This window comes from Falco cherrug, chromosome 1 (assembly GCF_023634085.1).
Source record: "Falco cherrug isolate bFalChe1 chromosome 1, bFalChe1.pri, whole genome shotgun sequence".
NCBI lineage: Eukaryota > Metazoa > Chordata > Aves > Falconiformes > Falconidae > Falco > Falco cherrug.
Window position 1 is genome coordinate 47220626 of NC_073697.1, and position 23329 is coordinate 47243954.

The 23329-nt window shown below is 45.0% G+C and overlaps 1 long non-coding RNA gene across 1 annotated transcript; it reads left to right on the forward strand.

Moving 5' to 3' along the window:
* Positions 1-215: 215 nt before the first annotated feature.
* On the forward strand, positions 216-19364 carry LOC129734608 (uncharacterized). Its single transcript, XR_008730133.1, has 2 exons — positions 216-4705; positions 7380-19364. It is a non-coding gene; the product is annotated as an uncharacterized LOC129734608 (long non-coding RNA).
* The last annotated feature ends 3965 nt before the right edge of the window (positions 19365-23329 follow it).

Here is a 23329-nt window from a genome sequence, read left to right on the forward strand (position 1 = left end):
CTAAGTCAAACACCCATAATCAGATGAGTAAAGGCATAATCCTGTCTAGGATGCATGGCTAGATAGTTCAGCTTCCATGACAGTACCAGTGGAAAAACAGCACAGAAATATTTTTGTAACATTAATGCAATCTCCTTCTAATTAACAATTTATTGCACTAATTCAGCCTGCTTTGCTTCTTGCAGGTCATCAGCATGAAGTCACTCACTCCCAAAGGGGCTTGTAATTCAGATGTTTTCCCACGGTGTGGTGTTCTGCCCCCCTCCATCCTGTCCCAACTGAGGGTGAGGACAGGCAGCGTCCTCATTTCCCCAGGAAGTCCATGGGGGCATTTTGCAAATGAAGTGACGTGATGCCTAAAAGGCCAGATAAAACAGGGTGAGGGGCCATTAAGCAGCCCTGGGCACACAGGAGAGGCTTGCCGAGTGCATGTTCTTCCCATCCCAAAAGGACAAGCTTTGGGAACAGCCTTGTGCTTATGTGTTTCCCCAGATGGTACCAGGACACCATCTCAGAGAATGTGAGTTGATGCAGGCCATATCTGTGCCAAGGCAATAGCTAACACTGAAATTGTCTGGATGGTCAGAGGCCAGGACATGAGACCAAGTATTGGCCACACATGTTTCTTAGTGGCCACGGACCAGAGTGACCTGCCCATACTTCCCTCCTGCTGCCAGGCCACCAGGTGACTTGTTACACTTGTTAGAGTTTAGAAAAGCAAAGGCACCAACTTTTCTGTATGAAAAAAACACCAAAGGGAAGTTCTGAAGGAGGCTTGGGATACTTCATGACTCCTTGGAGGAGCTGGTTCAGGATGCCACTGCACGAGGAAGAACGTAGCCCTGGGAAAGCTCCCTCTGTTCCTCTGGGCCTTTGTTCCCCATCAACCCAATGGGGAAAACAGCATATTCCCTTGTCACGAGGGTGTTGTTAGAGTTGTACATCAAAGACCACACGGTGTCCAGGCACTGCGGGGATGGGAACTACATGAGCACCCAACCTGAGATGAAAACACAAAGAAAGGCGTTTTCAAACAGAAGTAATCTAAGTCAATTTTGTCATCTCCAACTTCAAAGATACAAACTCCATTATTTTGTCTGCTCAGGAAGTGGAAAAACATTCTTCTTGTCCAATACAGATTCATGCTGACAGCAGGCAAAATTTTGGGCTATTGAATTAATTAACAGCATTTTTCATTGAGGTTCCAGATTTCACCCAGCCTGGCTTAGGGCATGTCTACACAGATGGGCGCAGACACACTCGGGCTCCTCTGTCTGCCTTCCATGCCAGCTTGACTCAAGCTGGCTTCAGCATAGCGCTGTGCTCGCATGAGCTATCTGGCTACTTGAGGGGAATAAGGAATGCTCCTAACAAACAGGGTGTAAGATTTAAGCCCAGCACTGCATGAGCATGGCTTCATGGCTTCTGGATGAAGCTGGCTTGTGCCCAGTTGGCTTGGAGAGCAGGAGAGGAGCTCACATCTGTTTGCATCCATCCATGCAGGCATGCCCTTATATGCCTGTTTTCATGTTTACTAAATATCTTTTTATTTGGCTACCCACTAATGGAAGTATTTTCATGACAGCTTTTAAAAACCGTACAGCTTTCCATTTTACTATTTCCTTGTACTGCACAAAGCCAAAATATTGTGGTGCTCACAATAATCAGCAAAAATCAGGAATAGAAACATACATTATTATGACAGCATTTAATAGCAACAAATTAATTACATTTGTAAAATGTTTTTGTTTATGATAATCACAGGTGCTATTTACAACACAGGGTTTTTTTTCATACGTGGGTGTGTGCAATGATCTATTATTTTGGCAGATTCTTCTAAAAAAGAGCACATTCATCAGTCCTTACTTCAATAAAATACTCAACCAGGGTAAAATCTACTAGACATGGAAATGTCCATGGAACAGATGGAGTCACAGGAAAACAAACCATCCCTATTTCATCTTTATTAATGTTCAGCCAATCTCAGGATTAATACACACACAGAGCCACAGCTGAAACAGTCTGAGTATTTACTATGATCAGTTTTCGGCATAGGCCACCAATACGTTCAGAGGGAGCCCAGTCACTGGAAAGAAATCCTCTGGACATGGAATAATAGGAAGTACACGGAGTGTACAGAGGAAAAACCTTTTCACAGGAACACAAATCATTCAAAATTTGCTGGGATGTAATTTGCAATGAATGTAGTAATTTACTCGGGGAAGGAGGAAACTTGCAATAATTCATTTGAAGTGGCTTTCTTTGCATAAACACTGACCAAGATAAAGCTTATCAGAGGCATTCTTGTAGCTTTGGTATGCAATTGTAGTAGTCCATGGAGTATTAGTTATTTGGCACTCAACATGTTATTCTGATAGAAAACATACAAGCCAATTAAGTATATTTAACCGTTCATTGTCCACCACTGGAATAATGTCAGTAATCCTCATGACTCTCAACCAAAGCCTTTGTTTACAACATTGGTATCACGATAGTGTTTCCAAGAAAAGGAAAAATTAAAGTTCCTCCCAAAATAGCATAGTCAACTGGGGAAAGAAATTACAAGGAGAAGTTTGCAGAATTTGTCTTGTTGAAAAAACAGCTTGACTATAACACACACATAGTAGCACAAAGACTTTCTTCTCAACGGCAACATTTCTAGGCCTTTACTCAAGGCAGCCTCATAAATCCCAGCACGTGGGCATTCCCAGGGGACAGCAGCTTTCAGAACTGCTTTGTGAGCTACAGACATCAAGGAGATCTGCCAGTCAGATGGGAACAGTTTTGCTGCCTGTGTCAGTGCCAGATAGCAGCAATTTGCACAGTGATCAGGAGAGATGTGGCCATTGACAGTTAGCCTTTACAATAATACAAATAGGAACTGCAATAACAGAGCAGGGCAACATCTAGCCTGTTACTGCTATTGAAAAGAAACAGATGTTTCACAGAAAGAGAAACGGAACAAACCCACCAAACTCTTGTGGTTTATATTCCTCTCGTAGCCTATTCCTCTGCTGCATGCCTGTGCTATTCATCCTACCACAACCCTCTAAAATCAGTAAGAAGCTCGCACGACTAAAATGCAGATACATTTGACCCTACTGGAGATCTTCATCCATCCTCAGATGGTGCATGGACAAGAGATAGGAAAGGTTTATCGCTTGAACATCTGCATGGAGGCAGGAGGTGTTTCCGCGGCACCAAACCTCAGTGCAACACCCAGCCTCCGAGAGGCAGGGAAGGGAAAGAGGAAGGAAGAGTTTTGTTCTTCTCTCATGTTTGCTATGGTCACCACTTCTTGGAGCTTAATCCGAGCGCTTCAAATCTCACCAAGAAATAAATTAAAAAGGCTGGACACTGCAGCTGCCAAAACAAAAGATTATTCTACAGTCATGAGAATTAAAATTACTTATGAGCTCAGCCAGAATCTCCTCTAAGGGGACAAATTTTCTGATTGTCTGTAGAGGAAAATACCCCAGTTAAATAGAGGATTGTAACTAAAAAGTATTCAGGTTTCGCTGAAAGGATTTGGTCTGCAGAGGTTATTGATTCCATATCGATGTGCCTTACAAGACTGAGGGTTTGAAGGGCTGTAGGGCAATGTAAGCAAGAGGGCTTGAGACAGTTAAACCAACAAGATGATCACAGGAACTGCTCTCCACACTGACCAAAGCTTAAGGTAAAGTGGTGCCTCTAACTGCCATGTGATATCTAGTACGTTTGATGAATTTCAGCTTCTGACCTTAGGCCCAGAATGGTGGAGTTTGATCCAAGATGAATGAGGAGACAGTTGCTTAAACCAACTTCTCCTTTGATGGCCTGCCCCACGGGTCTTTTCTGGGGACACTAGTATCAGTGGTATCTATATTTTCATTAGCTTCACTGTACCTTCAGTCATGTCCCTTGTCTGTTTCAGCTGGATGCCAAGCACAGGCTGAAGCCCACGTTCACCAGTTGTCTTAACTGCAGAGACTCCAGCTCATGTTTGGTTTCAAGACAAGCTTTGGGGAGCAAAGGTTCCAGCGTGCAACCACTTACAGCACAGACAGACTGGCCACAGTGTGCTGTACTATCTACCACCTCTTAATCCTATTGATTAACCTTGAGGTTAATTGGCCTCAGGGACCTCAATAGTACCTGCTGTTCAGATGACTGAAAAATGTGTAAGTTAATCTGCTGTTGTAGAGCAGGAACACACATTTGCAGACAAGCAGGTCCTGTAGCTGCTGTATGGAGATGCATATCCAAGTTGAAGAAACAAGCCAGGGTTTTCTCGCAATCTGGTCCCTGCACCAAGGGATGTTCTGGCCTGGCCTGCCTGCTCAAGGGACACGAATGCACCGAGGCTGTCAGATGCTTCCTGCTACATTGTCTTTGCTACTGCTGCCCAAGCAAGGGAAGCTGATACAGAGACACCCTCTCAACGCCTTTGCCACATAAAGGGACACAAAACCAGAAGTACAGATAATGCTGCTTACACAGCACTCCCACAAGCTTTTACAACAAAATGCTGTATGTAACTTTAGTTTGGATTAGTTCTTCAAAAGACCTTTGTAAGATGCTCATTCTTTGCACATCAATAGAGAGTGGCAAGAGAAGGATTATTTTGATGTTGCGCTTCTCTTTGAGCTTGATGTTTATCCCCTGTGAGCACCTGAGGATTGTGGGACCTGTACCAGGTTCTGCAAGTTTTCCCACCTGATGGGTAGGTGACTAGATAGTTGTCAACCAACACACAACCCTAAATTGCCTTACCTTGCTGCCTTGCAAAAAAACACGTGACTTGTCTCCCAAAGGATCTTACAGCAATATTTCTGACATATGTAGGTTATTACACTGTAGAAAAAACTCTGTCCCTTTTGGAACTGAATATAGCTCTGCATTCACTGTCAAGCCCTACCCTAAACTTCCACCAAGATTAATTCCATTTACAAATACCAGTCTGCAGTTTTCTGTCTGCTGTCAAGCTAGACTGGGCATCCAAGAAATTTTTTCTTGGTTTTAGCTGGAAAGTCTTGTCCTTCCATCTGCGGACTCCACCCATTGCTCTCAGCAAACAAGCCTGTCCTATCCCATCCAGGTTCTCTCCCAATCAGGAAAGATATGCAACACTTAACAACTGGATCATTCATTTTTTCCTCACACTCCACAGTTGCCAAAATAAACTCTCCACGAGATAAAGGCAAAAAAGTTACTAACAGAGTGAGTTATGGCCTGGTTGCTGTGTTCCCCTCGGCATTCCCTGGGGGCTGGTTTCCTGCACAGCCCTTCGAGGAAGTGCCTTGCTTGCTGGGTTTGTTTGTGTGCCCCTGTCAGGATTTAACTCTAGCAACACCTTAAGGCAGCTCATGAATGAATGAGTGAATTAATGAACACAAAATATGAGCAAACAAAGTGTGCTCAGTCCAGCTCCTGATTCGCTTTATCCCACACTCATGGAGCCAGGCTGAGGGGCAGGGGTATATATTTGTGACCCACCAGGCTCGTGTTGTGTGAAATCATTCACTTTCCTGTTGGTTTTGAATTCCTCACTATTTCATTTTACTGAGTCTTTCCTTCTCTTTGCCTCTCTCATGACGGTGACACTCTCTTTCCTTCATCTCTTTAGCAGGGTAACTCATCTCAGCCCCCTCTCCAAGGCTGGTGGCCAGCACCTCAGGCTGTGTGCTATAAGAGGCCATGCCACTCATCGTCGCAGGCAATACAATATTCTCCCTGTTTAGTTTCCACTGCATTCCTTTCCCTCACCTCTATTTGTTTTCTCAACCGATGAAATACACAGAGCAAAGCTTTTCCTCGCCTACAACCCTTCCCTGGTTAAAGCAGTTCATTGAAAACACTTTACACAGCCCACTCTAAGCAGACCTTCTCATATCATCATATTCAGCTTTTTTATTCCTGTGGCTTTAGTCACTTTTTCAATTGTTGTTTCACCACTTCACACATACAGAGACATGGCTCCCTAACCATTCTCATGGCCTTTTTACACTGCAGTGCAGTCCGGGCTACAGGCTGCTCCTCTGGGGTGGCATGGTGAAGGACTCACACAGCCCCACTGCCGATTGCATCTCACTCCCAGCTCCCCTGGGAACTTCCAGCTGCCCAAGAGCTTTTTGGACAATCAATTTCAGGCTAGTGGCCTGAAAAGCCAAGACATGCAGAGATGTCCCAGGTGTATCTCCCTTCCACAGACCTAATGTCCTGTGCTGGACAAATGTCATGACCCCAGATTTATCATATTGTATAGACACCTCCTACTAAATGCATGATTCAAAGCCGCTAAGAAAGCCATGTAGCCATCACTACCCTGTCCCTTCAGCAAGTTCAATACACATTTAAGGTTTGTAAGGGCAATACCTTAACATCTAGCAAATACTAATATCTACTTTATGCTGAATGAGAAAGATGTGACAGTCACTCCCTGGTCATGGTCAGATGATCTCTGTAGCACACTTTTGAGTACACAATAAGCAACACCATCCTTCTACAAACAACTGCAAGAAACTGACCAGAGAAGCATCTGCTTTGTGGTCCCCTTCTGCTTTGTTGCCGTGTCTCCATGCTGTGCCCCAGGTTGCAACCACAAGGTGCCAGTTGGGATGACTGGCTGAAGCACAGCTGGGAAACTGGGACTCTCAACCAGAAATTCCTTGGGAATACTCATGTCAGGCACTTCTCAGCACTGCTGCCTGCAAGGAAGCTACTTTTATGTCCTCTAATACGAAAACTTGCATGTCTCCATCAGTTGACCTCATCCTCTCCCTCCCGTTCTTGCTTCCGGCTATTTTTTCATCCCAAACAGTTTCCATGGCTGTCAGAGGAAAAGCGAGCCTGCTGTGAGAAGCAAATTTCCCGTGGCACACTGATTGCTGGGTGCAGATGTGTTAGCACTGCCTCTGCTCAGTGGGAGCCAGAAGCTCTTTTCTACAGACAGTGCATGCTCCCTGCACAAATTCTGCCAGTTTATTAATTAAAACCAGTGTTCTGTAGAAAGCATCAGCCTCCCAGCTGGAGTCAGGTGCTGTGTCCAACCCTGGCAAGTGCCCTATTGCCCTGCTGCCCAGCACAGCCCACTTCCCCTAACGCTGGATACTTGCTAGAGCAGACAAGTGGCTTGTTTGGTCATTTGCCCTTCTTTAAGAATGAAATCATAGCTCGTCGTGATGTCTTTCAGGGCTGGTTTTGAGGGACAAATTCTCCTTCTCCCATGAAACACATTCACCTTGAGCAGAGGGTTGCCTGCCTTTAATGGGGAAAATTCTTGTTTGCTTTTACCTGTTCATGAATATAGTTCATGTCCTCTAAAGCGTTAGGAGAGTTGTAACCTTCCAGAATGACTTATTAGCTTTCTATTAAACACGTTTATATGTTATTTTTAGGAATGGATGGCACAACCTGTATAAAACCTTACACTGCATGAATATTAATCATCAGAGTGGAAAGAGGATGAGTTTCTGAGCAAGCACAAGCCAGAAAAGCCCCTGAAATTAAATGGAAAGATCAGCTTCATCTAATCTATGATCAATCAAATGAACTCTTGCAATAGTTCCGGGCTTTGAACACAAGATAGTTGCAACTGAAGCAAGCATTTTATTCCTCAGAGCTCATCTTCTTCTGCCAACAGAGCTTCTAAGTCCAGACACAGGGCTACACCTGCAGTGTCAGTGGCTTTGCTAACAGATCAAGGGGCGTGTGGGTGTGTTAAGAAACCATTTTTCAAGCAAACAGAAAAAATTATGAGCTAATGAAAAGTTTCTGCTTATGAAAAAAACTACCTTCAGAAATAGCAAAAGAAGCACAGAAGATCAAAACAGTAGTTTAGGAGCATGATTTGTGCTGAAGCATCTTTTTGAATTGTCTGAGTATTTTAAGTTTCACACAGCTGAGCTCAATGAGGTATGTGACAGCGTGGGATGGCAAATCACTGTTGGTCTAAATAGGCACCAGGGGGATTCCTGGTGTGTTGAAACTCCTGAAACGGTCACTGGCAGAGGTAAGAATACAGTTTCCAGCTCTGCATTTTTTCGACATTAAATAAAGCACTCGGGCTATTACCCTGGTTCTGTCTGATGTGATAGTTAGGCTGTGATATTTGCTAGTGGACCTGATTACAAAGGGGAACAAATATCCCAAGTTTCCAGTGAAGGCAGCTATTTACAGCCTGGGATCTGTGCAGGTCCTGCTTAGCAAGGCATCTTCCTATAAACCAGGCACCAAGCAAGAATGTTCCCACCAAGTATGTCTAATCAGTATGCAGAGACTGTATGAAAGGAAAATTGGAAACTTAACCAAGGCAAACAAAATGAACGGCAGATAGCAAATAAAAACAAATACAAAGATCTAATTTTATGTATCACTGGAAAATTCCACCAGCTCAGATATCAAGATCTGCATTTAAATGCAATTTAAGCAATAAGGGGCTGATTTTCAAACCCGCTTTCACTGTTTTTACCATTGCCACTTGAACATCTTACATTGGGTTTAGAACTATGCCACTAAGAGCACAATAAACCCATGGAATTAATTCTGACTGGCTTTGACATACTAGAACGTACCTGGTGCACACATAAATCTATTTCATTATAGCAGCATAATGACATTAACTTTATATTAATGCATTGGGCACCCCCTCAGTGAGCCTCAGTGTTAACTGCAGGAGATGAGTGTTAACGCTGGTTCAGCTGCACCCAGGGACACCAGCAAGCAGAGATGCAGTCTAACCGCTCAGATGGGGTGGGGAACCGGGTGCCCAAATAGTCAGGTGGGAGATTAACCTACACAAGGGATTTTTATAAAAAACCTGCGCTTAAAATAATATGCAAAATGAACAGGCTGCTATTAGCAAGGCTTGGCTGTGGGTGCAGCATGGGGGGGTGTCTGTTGTGCCGTGCTGGTATGCAATGGGCTGCTGCAGAGCCCAGCCGCAGGCATGTTCCTGCAAGCGGGAGCATCCCTGCAAAAGCCTCCGTTGCTGGGGTTACCAGCACTGTATGTCCTTCCACTTGGACAGTCTCACTGAAGTTTGCAGCTATTCAAATCAATTTTACATTTCTTTGCATGTGCAGATACAAGCGTCATGTCCCCATGCAGGCTGCAGCTCTGTGCCAGCACTGCAAGGTGGCCCAAGGAAATTCAGTGGCTTCCTGATGACCTCTCCAGCTTCCAGAATAATTTATTTTTTCTGAGATTTTCTGAACATAAACACATGCTGCACTGTGCGCACCAAGAAAGCTCCAGGCTTTGGAGGAAACACTTCCCCCCAATCAGACATGCTCTGCGCATGGCCTGTATAAATACTGTACAGGGCTTCTAGTGAACACTTTTACCAGTAAAAGTGTTTTTAGTAATAACTGGATGCTTTGTCAATGTTCCTACCTTGAATCTCCCCAGTTGGCTCTCCTGATGTATGCCAGTGGATCTGTGACCTGGAAAGACACATTTTGGGGGTCAAATGTCTGTTATACAGCTTCTTGCATCACGTGATCCCAATCCACCCACCCCAGTGATCAAATCCAGTTCTAGGTCTCTTCATCCTTGCTGACATGCTGCTGCTAGTTACAAAGGAAAATTTTGGGTTGCACTCACAGGAATGAGCATTACCAGCCCAGCGCCATAGGGCTGCCAGACCTGAGCTGACTGCCCTCTCTGGAGCATCACAGACCAGCCCCTGTCTGAGACCCATCCAAAGGAGAAGGAGCAGAGGCACAGAAGATTAGGGACAGGATTCCCTGGGGTTAGTCTTTCTAATATAAATAATCATAAAAAAATCCTGAGCAATCAATGCAACTGCGAAACCAGACTTTTGGCTGATCGATTGCAGACCTGAAAAAAAAATAATAAAAGAAAACCTTCAAAAAATCCTGAAACCAAAAAGCAAAGCAGTATCTCACATGAAATCAGGGCCCATGCGTGGGATGTGTTTGGCCATGCTATTGCAACATCCACCCGCACACAAGTTACCTCATGCAGCAGAGAATGACCCCCGCAAGACAGTTTGGGGAGATGAGATAATGCTCCTCCTTATCTCCTAGAGGTGGAAGGTGCCCGATGCAAAGTCTCATGCAAGGATTTTGTCACAGCCCCAAGCTACCCTATATAAAGTCTCAGGAATGTGGGCTCAGATTTTCAGCCCCTTGCAAGAACCCCTTCCCTCCACCTCAGATGTTTCTAAGCAATATATAGCAACCACATTTATTGTTATGCTTTTCATTAAGCATCAGTAAGCCTTCCTTAGCTGAAGCCTTCCCAGGCTCAGCACAAACCAAGTTATTTATTACTTTTGCTCTGTACAGGAGCTTTTGTGGACACCTTTAAGTAAAGAGCTGTGATCCAGAAGTCGTTTGCAGCTCAGCTCCCTGACAATATCTTTACTGCGCTGCAAACTTGCGATGTTAAACAGATTTATGGCACTTTTCTAACAAAGACAGACACTCTTCGCAAGGCCCATTCCCAGACCACATTTCAATGTAAAACCAGCTGTGTCTGCTCTATCGACATTCACTGAAGGAATTATAAGAAATAATAAAAGGAGAAAAGTTTCCTCTCCCTCCTTAGATGCAGAGATGAGTTAGCAATATTTGGCTTAAGTAAGTATACACTTAAGCACTATGCTTTTTTCCAGGTGGAAAACAAGCCCAGGAAATTTAGCTCAAAAGCTGAAGATTGCAACAAATTGCTAACTGAAAACAAATTAGAATGGGAATGATTATGCAACTTTATCTTTGTTATGCTAATTTATAGCTACTGTGCCCTTAGGCCTAGCACAGTGCCAAACTCTAGTCTCTTATCAACCTTTCCCTAGGACAAGAGGTTCATGTGGTCTCTTATATTAAAATATTATGCAAAAGAGATACTGTGAAGTTTGGTTCAGTTTTGTGGCCCTGTGTCATTAACTCCTCTTTCTGTACCTCCTTTTAGAAAAGCAAGAGTCATCTGTCTGATGTTGCACAGAAACTGTCTTTCCCTGAATCCATGAGCCTTGAACAAACGCACCAACACACTGGGGCATGGTACAGGGGTCTGCATACAGAAAGGAAAAATTGTACATATCAGAAGCATACAGCATGCTATGCACTAACTATATATTTTGTATTAACATTTTAATAGCTTGATCTGGTGACAAAAATTGCAAAGAGGGGTAAAGGGAGCAGGCTGAATCTACCCAAGGTACCACATTCATGGAGAAAATCAAACCCTGGTTGATCACAACCCTACTAGTGCCATCCCAAAGGCTTATCCATGCTGCCTTTCCCTGAGGACTTTACCGGCACACATCTGCCAGGCTTTTCTTCCCTTGCCACCCTGCCAGGTGGGCACATGCTCAGAGGGGTCCTGTCCCACCCTCCGCTCCTCCTTTCACTAGCACTAGTAGGAGCAATTCACACCTCTAAGTTGAAGGCAATTTGCTCCAGGTGGAGGGTGCAGTGGTGATGCACAGCCCCCAGCACCATTCTCAGCCCATCACCTGGTATATGGCAGAGGCAAAAATGCTCCAGGTTCACCTTCCTGAAGGTGTTTCTACCCCAGCAGCATCCACTGGGTATTTCTAAACTCTGTCTTTTCTCATCACGCACATTAATGTGCATGAGGTTGTATTTATGAAAAATGAATCAAAGTGTCCGTATTGAGCATGGGGCGGGTGAGGGAACTGGAAGAGGGGAGGGAAGGGAACATTTGAAGCCAGACTCTGGCAGCCTTACCATCCAAGGGGGCAGAGGGCGAGTGGTAACTTGAACATCTGCCATTCAGCAACGTGGCTTCCTCCTGAATCAGCAATTCACTTGATGCTGTGTGGGAATGCCCACAGGACACGTTTTGGAAGGGTTAGTGAACAAGTGTGAGCAGCTGTACATGCTTGCTTTGAAAGCTTATCCTTTCCTTTCCAGGACTTTATACATATCAAGATTTAACTCCGTCTCATAACCCACTCCCTGCTTTAAGGACATCACTTGCTGGCCTTTAAAATAACCATTCACCACTACATAAACACCAGGTTGATTCTTTGTGAGCAATTAAACTTGTTTTGCACCCTTTTTTCCTGCCTGTTGAACACAAGAGTTATTCCCTCTGTGCAGCTGCTCAGCTGATGAGTTACCACTGGTGCCTGACCCACCTGTTTGCAAACCCACGTGCACAAAATCCAGTCCACTTGCACTCAGCATCGCTCCAGTCAATACCTCTTGCACTCTGTATGCTAAATATTTCTTCCAGTGGCTTCCCTATTCCCTTAAGCTGAAAGAATCTTTATTTCCTCCCTTGCATGAGCTCTAGGTGCAAACTGGTTCATCATCCATCTGATGACTCTTGCTGGTGGTTGCCCCTGAATAATCCTGCTTCCAACATGACAGCCAGCTGTTGCTAATCCATACTATGTCTCTCTAAGTAAACCCCTGAATACACAAATACCTGTCAAAGACCTTTTAATGAAGCTTTCTCCAATCAGTATTCAGTACCTGATGCCAGGGAAGGGTTGTGTTCTTCTATTTACCCTCATTTCAACAGCTTACCCAGGATTACCAAGTGACACTGTCACCTGTAATAATGTCACAGAGCTTGGGACTACATACAGTTTAAAACCATGAAGACTTAAAACTGACTGAAACATTTTCACACTACTCCTATGATAAGCACAAACATACCTGCACGTGTCTGTGTTTGAACAACAAATACCAAATCCTAGATGTTTTGAATAAAACAGGCTATTTCAGTTGGAAGGAGCCTACAACAACCATCTAGTACAACTGCCTGACCAGTTCAGGACTGATATCTGTTGAGGTGTTTCTTTTTTCCTTTAAGGCCATCTGGACGCACTTGAACAAAAATTCTAGCACTATGCTGTCTGCCATACCATCGTCTTGCAAATACTTCACAGCCATGCCCAAGAACATTACAATTCCCATTATAATGGAGCATGTGCTGTGCCCGCAGAGGTCTCTTCTATAGTTCAGCCTCTGAAGACAGAGGACAGGTTTCAGATGGTCTCATAAGGCACCCCAGCCTGCCTAGGGATTATTCAAAACAGCAAAGAGACAATCCAATTGACCTAATGACTCAGTTGTTTCAATAAATCTCCTGTGCAACAGTGGAAATGGGTGGATATTGCAAACTGGTTGCGGGAATGAACGGGTCAACAGATACTTTGCCAGTGACATGAGAGTAGTATCCCCACCACTGTCAAATTGGGCTGTACAGTGTATTTGTGGACTGGTAAACAACATTTTATAGGAATTGTGGAAGCTGTAAGCGCAGCAGAGGGCAAACCGAGCCCTGCAGCCAGCATCTCCAGCCACAGTGATGTAGCATTTAGTTCAATGTCTCCTGGTGTCAGGGGGCACAAAAAGTGGTCCTTCACCCCAAAGACATTGTAGTCCCCAGAAACCTCAGACTTTTGGGACTTCAGCAGGACACAGCTGCATGTGTAGCGGGGCACAGGGACCATCCTGCCCTGCAGCCCAGGGTGTGACACGTAATAAACATGTTCTAACCACATTAATCCTGGGAATTTGTCCCAATTTATTCACATTAAATGACTGGGCTGCACTTGCACTTGCTGCAATTCCCCATAACAGCAGGATCTGCTGCACACCAGGGTTTGAACTTCTTAAGGAAAGAAGGACCCAAGCCCGACCTGGGAATGGCGCTGCTTGTCAGTCTGTCTTGTACCTGGCCCACTGCCACGCAGTACGAGGAAGAGGAGTGTATCCAAGGGGCTGCCTGACCCCTGAGAAAGATTAACCTTGCTGAGCACGGCTGGAGACAGGGCTGGTGTCCTCTCCCCTGTCAATTTTTTTTCTTCCTTTTCTTTTAACATGATATAACCAGAGAAGACCATGTGAATAACCTCAAATTTGAAACCAAACTGGTCCCATCTCCCTCACACACCCCTCTACCACTCCACTTAATTTTTACAGTATTTTTTTCCCAAAAAATGTCCAACAATGCAAAAAGAATGAGAGGATTTTTCTTAAGAAATCAATTCTGTGTCATTGTCTAGCTCGTATTTTTCCCTTTCCTATTTCAGAGAAAGCCACTTTCTTATCCCTGCTGCTGCCAACCTCCTACTTACAAGAGAATTAATCCAAAGTAAACTCATTAATTTCAGTGAAGATACTTTGGAATTATTTCATTATAACTCCAAGTGTAATTTTCCCCCGATGTCTTTAACAACTGTACAGATTCCTGTTATACACTCAGACTTCAGCCTGTGTCCAGTACTCTTAATAACTCAATTAGTGTCACAAAAACTCCATTATATTAGACTTTAAAGCAGAAACAGAGGCATTGCCACTGTCTTATCTCAGTGAATAGTTGGTATTCACCTGGAGGAAGATGCAAGACTTCTCCTTCCTTTTTTTTTTTTTTTTTAAAGAGGCTTTAACGAATTCATTTAAAAAAAAAAAAAAACACCAAAAACAAACCAAAGAAGAGGAAACAAAATTCTCTATAAATGCCTTAGATTTAAGGTTTTTTTCCTGACTTATGGCAGCGTGACAAGGGGACATGCAGACAACTGGACCAGGCTAATGTCAGGACAGTGGCAGAAATATCACCTTTTAGAGGTATAGGCTATGCATTTCTGTATCCCCATTTTGGAAGTGTAGCTAAGCAAATGGAAACATTTACATACTATTCATATCCCCAGCCAAGAGGATATTAATTAGAGGATTTAATTCATCAGTTTTACCTTTGTCATGAAAAGATATTGAAAAAAATCAAAGGTTACAATCCACATGACCATTCAATCCAATATATTAAATTTATTCCGTCCTGAAATTTTCTTTAAGTCAGACACATTATTCATTCCTGTACTGACACAGGGCTCTGAAGCTCTCATTTACTTCTCTTGGGTAAAATAATTAGGTACTGAAATCTGTCTCACTGTTTGTTTATGTGCACAATGCACTGCAAAGCACCCAGGATACCCAATAACGGTTGCTCTTCAGCTGCACATAATCCCTATGGAAAATGGGATTGCTTAGAAGGACGTGTAGCAACATACAGACAACCGGATTTTTTCTTCCTAATTACCCTCTCACATGCGGGAAGGCAGGGTGTGTATATCAGTATATCTCTGAAGTTTGGAGGAGAGGTAATACCTGGGATTAAAACTGTTACAGACATGTTATTTCTTGCCATACAACATGGAAATATCAAAGTTCACACCCTGTTGTTTTGGAAGATGAAACCAAGTGCGGATGGCAGAACCTGTCTGGCTAAAAAGAGCACCCGTTTGGGACCCGTGCTCACCACACTGAAGTGCCTGGATGGCTTTTTTTTACCCAGTTTTTAATTCTTCCAGATTATGTTCAGGCCATGGCCAAAACCAAGGGAGATTTCAAGGACACTGCACTTCAGTGAGGATGAGGGAGATGGAGACACCCCACTGACTGAGTGGTTGGTGTTTTGGGACATGCCCCCCACAGCTCCATTGCTCATCCCCAGACACTCTGCTTCCAGCCCTGCTCCTCCCACATCCCACGCAACCCCTGTGGAGAGCCAAGCACCGCACACAGCACTTCTGCATTGCACTGTGCAACTTTTCCCTAGTCCCAAAGAGTTTTGTTGCCTCCTCAAAGGCTCTTCTTCTCCCACTGCCAGCAGGTCAGCTTCCTCGCCCTTCCCTCGCTGTTCAGCTGATTATGACCAGCTGCACTTGTCTCAGCTACTCAGGGCTCCCCCTCTCCTAAGCAAAAACATTCTTTTCAATCCCCCAAGCCCATCCTCCAGTGAGGCCCACAGCTTCTGTGCACGGCTCCAAAAAAAGCAGCTGCTCGCTTGATAATAGCAACGAATCACTCTCACTGGCAGAGAGTGGGTGGTGATGCTCCTTCTTCCTGCCTGCTCCCTAATGGATTATTTAAATCATCCTAATCAAGCAATGGCAAACCATCACTCCTCAACAGCAGTTTTCCCATTTTCCTTCTTCCCCTTCCTGAAGTCCAGGTCTTTCTGCAGGAGTGCGCACAAGCATGGGTGCTTGCTCCCCTGCCACACAGCAGGCACCGGGCACACTGATACAGTCAAATTAAACAGATTTAATGACGCCTGCAGCAAAAATGCCAGGACCTCATACATGTGCTCTGCTTCTAGAGCCTAACAGGGAGAACCACTCTTCCACTCGAAAAGCAATGTTTCCCCATCAATTACGATAAAAGCTCATAGTGGAGATGAGCTACAGAGATTGGGCTTGATGGTTCAGGAGTTGATAATCAGATTAGAGGGGCTGCTTCTGCTGGGAGGAACCTGGAAGGAACCAGCTCAGACAGACTGTATCAGGAACCAGCTGTCCTCCGAGGTCTTCTCAATGGTTTTGCTCTCATTCATCCTTGTGCAGCGTTTGTGTGTCTGCTGAGTTTTGCTCCAGCTGCAGGAAAAGATGGGTTTGAGGGCAGAAGCCATAGGAACAACTGTGGGCATCATCTGGTCTCCAACTGCCTGCTAGAAGTGCAGCTTCTAGCCTTTTTTGGTTTATTAACTGGATTTGCACTAGAGTTGTGAAGGCCTGCAGAGGAAAATGAAGTCTTCAGAAATAACAAGTGGACATGCTAAGGACCACACACCAGCATGCTGGACAAGCTGTAGCTCGAGCCACAGCATGGGCTGCTGGCAGGAATGTTGGCGTCAAGATATTTTGGCTGGTGTCAGACTCATTGCAACACTTTTTTAAAATTTAAAAATCTATAAACCTCCTCTTCCCCCTTCCAAAACACGAGCTATGCCTATCAGACCCTTGCAAGCAACAAGCAAAATGAAGAGGCATTGAAGAGACATGGGACATTACTGAGCTGCTAGTGTGGTCCACACCAAGCTGAGGTGCTGGTCCACACTGTACTGCAGACATGGGGGCCACTGGAACCAGGTGGCCTATGCCACCATCGGTCATGCAAACCTCCCAAAAAACGCAACTTGCCAGGCTCCTGATCCCATCTGTCCCACAGCTACCAGATCCACACACTTTCCCCTGAGCTGAAGAAATTGCCCTTGGCAGCAGCCCAGGACACCTTCAAAGGACACTTTGCAATTTAAGAAAAAAAATCAGCACTTTCGAGAAGCAAACAAGCAGCACCCAAAAAGGTGCCCACCCAGTCTCAGCCTTACAATTTTATTGCCATCCTAATAACGTTATCTGCTCTGGAGAAGTAAAAGCTCCCCTGACAAGCGGAAAAGTGCTTGGATGGAGTCAGGGGGGTGGTCTGGGGGCCAGCTGGTCCCTCGAAGCCCTGGTTCTCCTTCCCAGGCATCTCTCCAAGAAACATTCCCAACTGGAGCATGGCCTGCTTTGCCAGGGGCTGCAGGAGAAGACGTTCGTTTGCAGGTGGAGGCACGTCAGGAAAACTGCCAGGCAAGGTGTTAAGCAATCAGCTACAAGCAAACTAGAGCGCAAAGTGCCACCAGCTGCAGGCAGGAGCAGTCCCGAGGAGCCAGCTACCATCCCACGGCTGCTGTGTCTTGCAGCAACCCCAACTCCTCCACTGGTGCTCTATGTCCCTCTGCCCACATCTTGCCCCTCCATGGAGCTGTGACTTGGATTTGGAAATCTGAGACGTATCATCTTGGTTTGCTCTGGTGTGGTGTCACAGGGCCCTGGGAACACTAGGGTACAGATGATGGCCAAGTGCCCTTATGTCAGCCCAGCATGTGACTGGCAGCAGTGCGACAGCACACCACCTGGGAGCAGTGCTTACTACCACAGCCTCTTCTTGTAGCCAAAATCTTGTCACAGACAGAACCGATGGATGGAGATTAGTCACGCACTTCAGACACAAGATCAAACAGCCCTTTTCCACCACGCCGTGGAGGAGCGGGCACGGGCTGCAGACTGAGTGGCCACAATCCTGCTTTAACCCCAAGGTCCCTGTTGCACCAGGAGCTCCAAGCAGCACCAGCCTGAAACACGGCAACCCAGGGGCTGCTCTAGTTTGGTTTAGAAATCCAAATTCAGTACTGGTTTTAGTTTTTAGTTTGCTCTAGAAATCCAAATTCAGTGCTGAAGGGCAGGTCAAGCCAGATTCAGTTGCTTCTGCCATCTCTTCTTCACACTTCTATTAGGAGCCACCTGGCCACTCCAAGGGCAGGAGAGGAGCTCAGGGAAGCAACCACTTGCTGCTGACCCTGCTTTGAGATGGAGCTTGGACTGGAAACCTCCAGGGGTCCCTGCCAGCCTAGATTACCCTACAACCCTATTAACTCCCAGTTACCCTTCCACACCGTACAGCGACCCTCTATGGGAGAAGCCCACCCAGGTGAGGATGGGGGCACTTGGCAGCCTGTTTCCTCACAACCTGGGCACATGAGGCAGAGCTTTCATCTCAACCCCTGGTGCTTCGAAAGCCTCATGATTTTTTATCAAACACTAATGGTTTAATTCCTGCTCACATATGTAGTAACCTTGCCATGAGCCTGAGCTTTTTTTGGGGGTGTGTGTTTTGTTTCTTTTTAACTTTATAACAACTTTAATTTTACAAGTTCATAAATCAACTCTTCTTCCTTGCTCTGCCCCACACCTCCTGTCTGGGTGTGGCTGTAAGCAAATGAGACCATTGAATGAAAATTAACTTTTTTCTTTCTTTCTTTCTTTCTTTTTTTCCTTCAAGAATTGCTCATGTCTCCTCACAGCCTCAAATATTTCATGCAGGTTGTGCCATGTATTTCACAAGCTAAGCCAAGCAAAACAACGCCTTCCATATACATGGCAAAAAAATGTTTTCCAGGGCTCAAAGCATTTCTGTCTTTGGCAGAATCTTTTCTCAAAGCATACCAAAGGAAAAGTATGGAAACGAAATACAAAGAGTGGTTAAAATAATATTTTGGAAAGAGATGAGCCCAAACCAAACCCCACATTAGAAAGCCAGATACCCCCCTAGATACCATTCCCAAAATGAGGTTTGTTGTGATACTTGGAGAACAACTGGGAAACACTGCAGGTCTCCCACCGAGTTTAATTCATTAATTGAACTTATAAATGACTTAACCCCTACCATTCCTCACAGCTAACACAGATCCTGTTATTTATATAGTAGGTTATATTTACCCAGACTGGCCCTGGGCGGATTAGACATGGGATGGACAGGCCGTGGGGGGACAGGTGGGGTCAAACATGGCAGAGAGGTTCCGCAAGGCAAAGTGGCTCTGCTGAACCTAGGCAGGACACCCAAAGCTTCCCTGGGTTTTGGTGTGGTTGGATCCAGCCTGTCACTGACACGGGCACAAACTGCGGTGTAGTCCAGGGTTTCAGACCCAGCATTTAGGACCAGATCCAAAACTCAAATGGAAGAAATTAGGGAAAGAGGCTTTTAAGAGTTTAATTTGAAACAGAAAACCTGTGAATCTATTTTTGCCTTGGTCTTTAATTGAACTTTTTTTTTTTTTAAAAAAAAAATCTTTGGCCATTCAGGCATCTAACAGCAACTGCTCAATATTAAATAGGAGGCTTTATGCTATATGAATGGTGAACGAATGACAAATTCAGCAATGTGTGCACCCACTGTTCTGGAGAGGTGAACAAACAGCATGTTATAGCTCAGCGCATTTTCTCAACAGCAGCCAAAAGGAGAGCCTACTTTAAACAAAGCCTATCTTGACAACAGATTTCAAGAGGATAATTGCACCTACTAATTCATAAATGCTCTCAGACACTGATAGTGTAAGTTCTAGACTCAGAGGCATCTTTAATTTCTGTATCCCAGTAAGGAGTCCATGTGCATGACTGCAAAATTAAGACAGTTTAATCATGTAAAGTGTATTTTACTCTCTAGATTAATATTTTTTATAAACCTTAAAATAACCTTGAAAATATTTGTCCTAGTACTTTACAGGATTCGGGTTTGTTTTTCCAATGATTTAGTGGTTGTAACACAGTCTCAAAATAGAGTATCCAGGGAAGGGAGGGTGGTTTTTTGGTCCAGAAGCTGAACGTACGTATACCCAGCACATCAGCCTGCACCAGCCCCGGTGTACCAAGCACCTACCATCACAAGCTGAAACCGCCCCAGCTCCCTGCCAGCTAAGGACAGATGTGCCCTGGGCTCTGGCAACTGCTCTGCTCCATCCCACACCGTGCTGGGGCTGCTGGCGGCTGGTACCCACAGCACAAACAGGTACCCAGCCAAATCCTCCCCCATCTTCAATAAGCCAGTTAACCGCACCTCTGTTCCCCTGCCTGCAAAACAAGGACAAGTTTTGGCTGAAGTGGTGGACCTTCAGTGCAGCACACTGTGGATGCTACCGGCTACTAGGCAAAATGAAACCTACCAGGCATGAAAGGCCTACAGGGCAGAAGAGACAACTCATTAAACATATTTTTTCTTTTTTTTTTTTTTTTTTCCCCCATGAGAAGTATCATGTGTTTTTAATGTTGTTAAATCCTGTCCCATCACAGCTTGACAATTTTTGGTCTGCAGGGGTCATGTCCCACCTTTAATGCATACAGCCACCCCCAGTGCAAGCCCAGCTCTGCCCCGGCAGTGATGCCAGCACCTCACTGCTCTCCTCCCCAGATCCTTGCTGCCATGGATGCATGATGAGGGACTCCTGCCCCTCTCAGACTCCCCAAGCAGTTGTAGGAACACAGGCATCCGGGCTCAAAAGCAAAGGAAGCCAGTTTTGTAGCAGACAATGTTCCTGGACTCCATCAGCAACATCTTCAGACTCGGTCACCTTTAAAAAAACTAACTCCATGAATGCTGCTCACATATGCATACATGCACACACAAAAACACTTCTTAGCTTAATAAGGTGAGTATCAAAATGTAACAATAAATTATCTGACATCTTTATTGCTTAGAATGACAGATTCAAACAAAGCTAACCCTTTAATTATGTTTATATAATGTAATTTGGCATAAGTCATAAAGCACCCCTTTGGCAATGCCAGATTAAATATTTTACATTTGCTTGGGCAGCACATTACAAGATTGAGAGTGGTGTGTTCGCTTGATGCTCCACAGCAGCGACTGCAGTAGCGTGGATGGGAAAGGCTCAGCACAGAGGTTTTCCCAGCAGGGATCGCTCTGGGCTTGGGGGGATCCCAGCCCCACACCTCACTTTGCACAGTTCCCCTTTGCACCCTCTCACCCAGGAGACCAGCACCACTGGTGTTTGCTAAGAGCAAAACAAAAGTCCTTGCTGATGCAACGGCACCAGAACTGCCTCCGTTACCACCTTTCTGCCCACCGGGGTTTCTCTGAGTCCTCCTTTTGTGTACAACAGTGGGGGTTTTCACACTTTATGACACAAAAATTTCAGCTAATGGAGGCTGAGAAATTCATACCTGAGATTTCACAGAGAGGACTGGAAGCACCTTGAGCTGATCTGCACAGGGCAGGGAAAAGAGAGCATTCAATGTCCACATTCTCAGGGCCCATCTTTCCCGTTGTTCCTAAGTATTTTCCAAAAGAAAGGGGGCTCCCCATGCTGGGCCTGGTGGTTGGGTTCCCTTGTAAGACACTCCCCAAGGGTCCCTCACGCAAGCTCTGTGGCCCTGTTCTTCAGTGGTGAACTAGAAATGCTAGTGGTGCTGGTTGCCTATTTCAAAGGAATGCCGAAGAAATGCCCCTCGCCCCCAAAACAGGTCCCATGAAGCCACCCCTCCACTGTCAGCACATCAGGTTAAGTAGATGTAGCTGAAGTCAGAAAGAGGCCCCTTGAGATCCAGGATATCCATTTAGCTGTCAGACTGGTTGCCTTTCCCAAGGGTCTGCGTTTTGCAAAGGTCACAACCACCACTCTGGAGACCTCAGTCCACTCTCAGCCCTCTGAAATACACCTGTTTACTCTGACCATAACCATCTACTCAAACATATGTAAATCCACCCCTCTCAAGGACCAGGCTTGTTCAGCCTAACCTCATGGGTCCTTCAGAGAGGTTTCTCTGCCCAGGTTCTGCTGCTACAATTGCATGGTAGCACAAAACTGATATTCATAAGAAAAGGCAACACAGCAGGATCTTGCCAGTCCAGGGAGAATGTGGTTGCCCTTGATAGGTGTTTGATTGTTTGTATTACAACCTTTCCACATTCTTCTATTTACTTTCTTCCGTCTTACATACTTCAAAAGGCTCTTGGTACCAGTAGGAGCTTGAGACCATGCATCCAAATATTAGAACACTGTAAAGCTCCAAAATTTTAGAGAATGCATTCAAATTTATGTGAAAGACAGACCTTCACACCCCAAATGTGGATGTTTCCTGGCCTGCACATCATTGCTATGCAAGGCTTCTTCCATGCTACAAGAAACCAGGCAGCAGGCACCCTGCCTTGGTTGACCCATGAGCCCATGCCTCACAGCCCTATCACTCCAGTGTAGCCCATTAACCACACCCATGCAACTTAGCTTCTTTTTCAGATGGTATGTGCATCTGTAACTTTTCTCTTGCCAATAGGTTGTGGCTGAGATGGTTCTGCTTTCCATTTTCCATGTCCGTCTATCTGACTGCCATGTGTCAGCTTTGACCCACACTGTACCACTTGGCCTCAGCCTTCTACCATATACCTTGCTCCCACAGTCTTGTAGTCAAGATGAAGACTGCAGCTTCACGTCATTGCCTTTGTAGGTAAAGGCAGAGAGGAGGCAAGACAACAGTCTTACCCCTTTCTTATAGAAAGTCCACTGACTCCTTCAAAACTCCAGAGATGCAAACAGATGGGAGGGAAAGATTTTAGCCAGCCTTCATCCCAACCTCATAGAGTGCTGAAACTTAATGTAAAAGCATAAAGGTCACACCTATAGTAGGTGCCCAAAGTGCTTTTGTTTGGGGTTGGGTTTTGTGGGTTTGGGGTTTTTTTTTTGCCTTGCCATCCATACAAAGTGAGATTTTATCGACAAAGGTAGGATCTGCATTTTTCTGAAGCTGCCACCAGTACATAAAAATAGACACTGCACTGCTAGAGGAGATGGGAAAAAAGAAAGCCAAACAAAAATGCACAAGTGTTCAGCCCTGCAAAGAGCTGTCTGTAAACAGGGAGGTGGAAAGCCACATTCACAGTCTGCTGGAGCAACCAGCATAAACTTAGTGTAGCCCTACTACTTTGCTTAAGTTCAGACCATACCACACAGAGCTGTCAGAGCGTTTCAGACACACACACTTTGCCCAGCATATTCTTTGCATAATGTAAAGTAGGTAGTGGTTTGATTTGCTCATTATGCACATCAGTTTGGATGCTGCAAGCGGTACCTGAGTCCCTCTTCACTGTCATAATAAAACGATGGCTGTAGAGACATCAAGAATGAATGAGGATACAGCACCGACAACAGGAACTTGAACTTCTTAGTAACATCAGGAGCCAAATAGTGAAGACTTAATACCAAAATTAAAAAAAGTAATAGCTCAAGT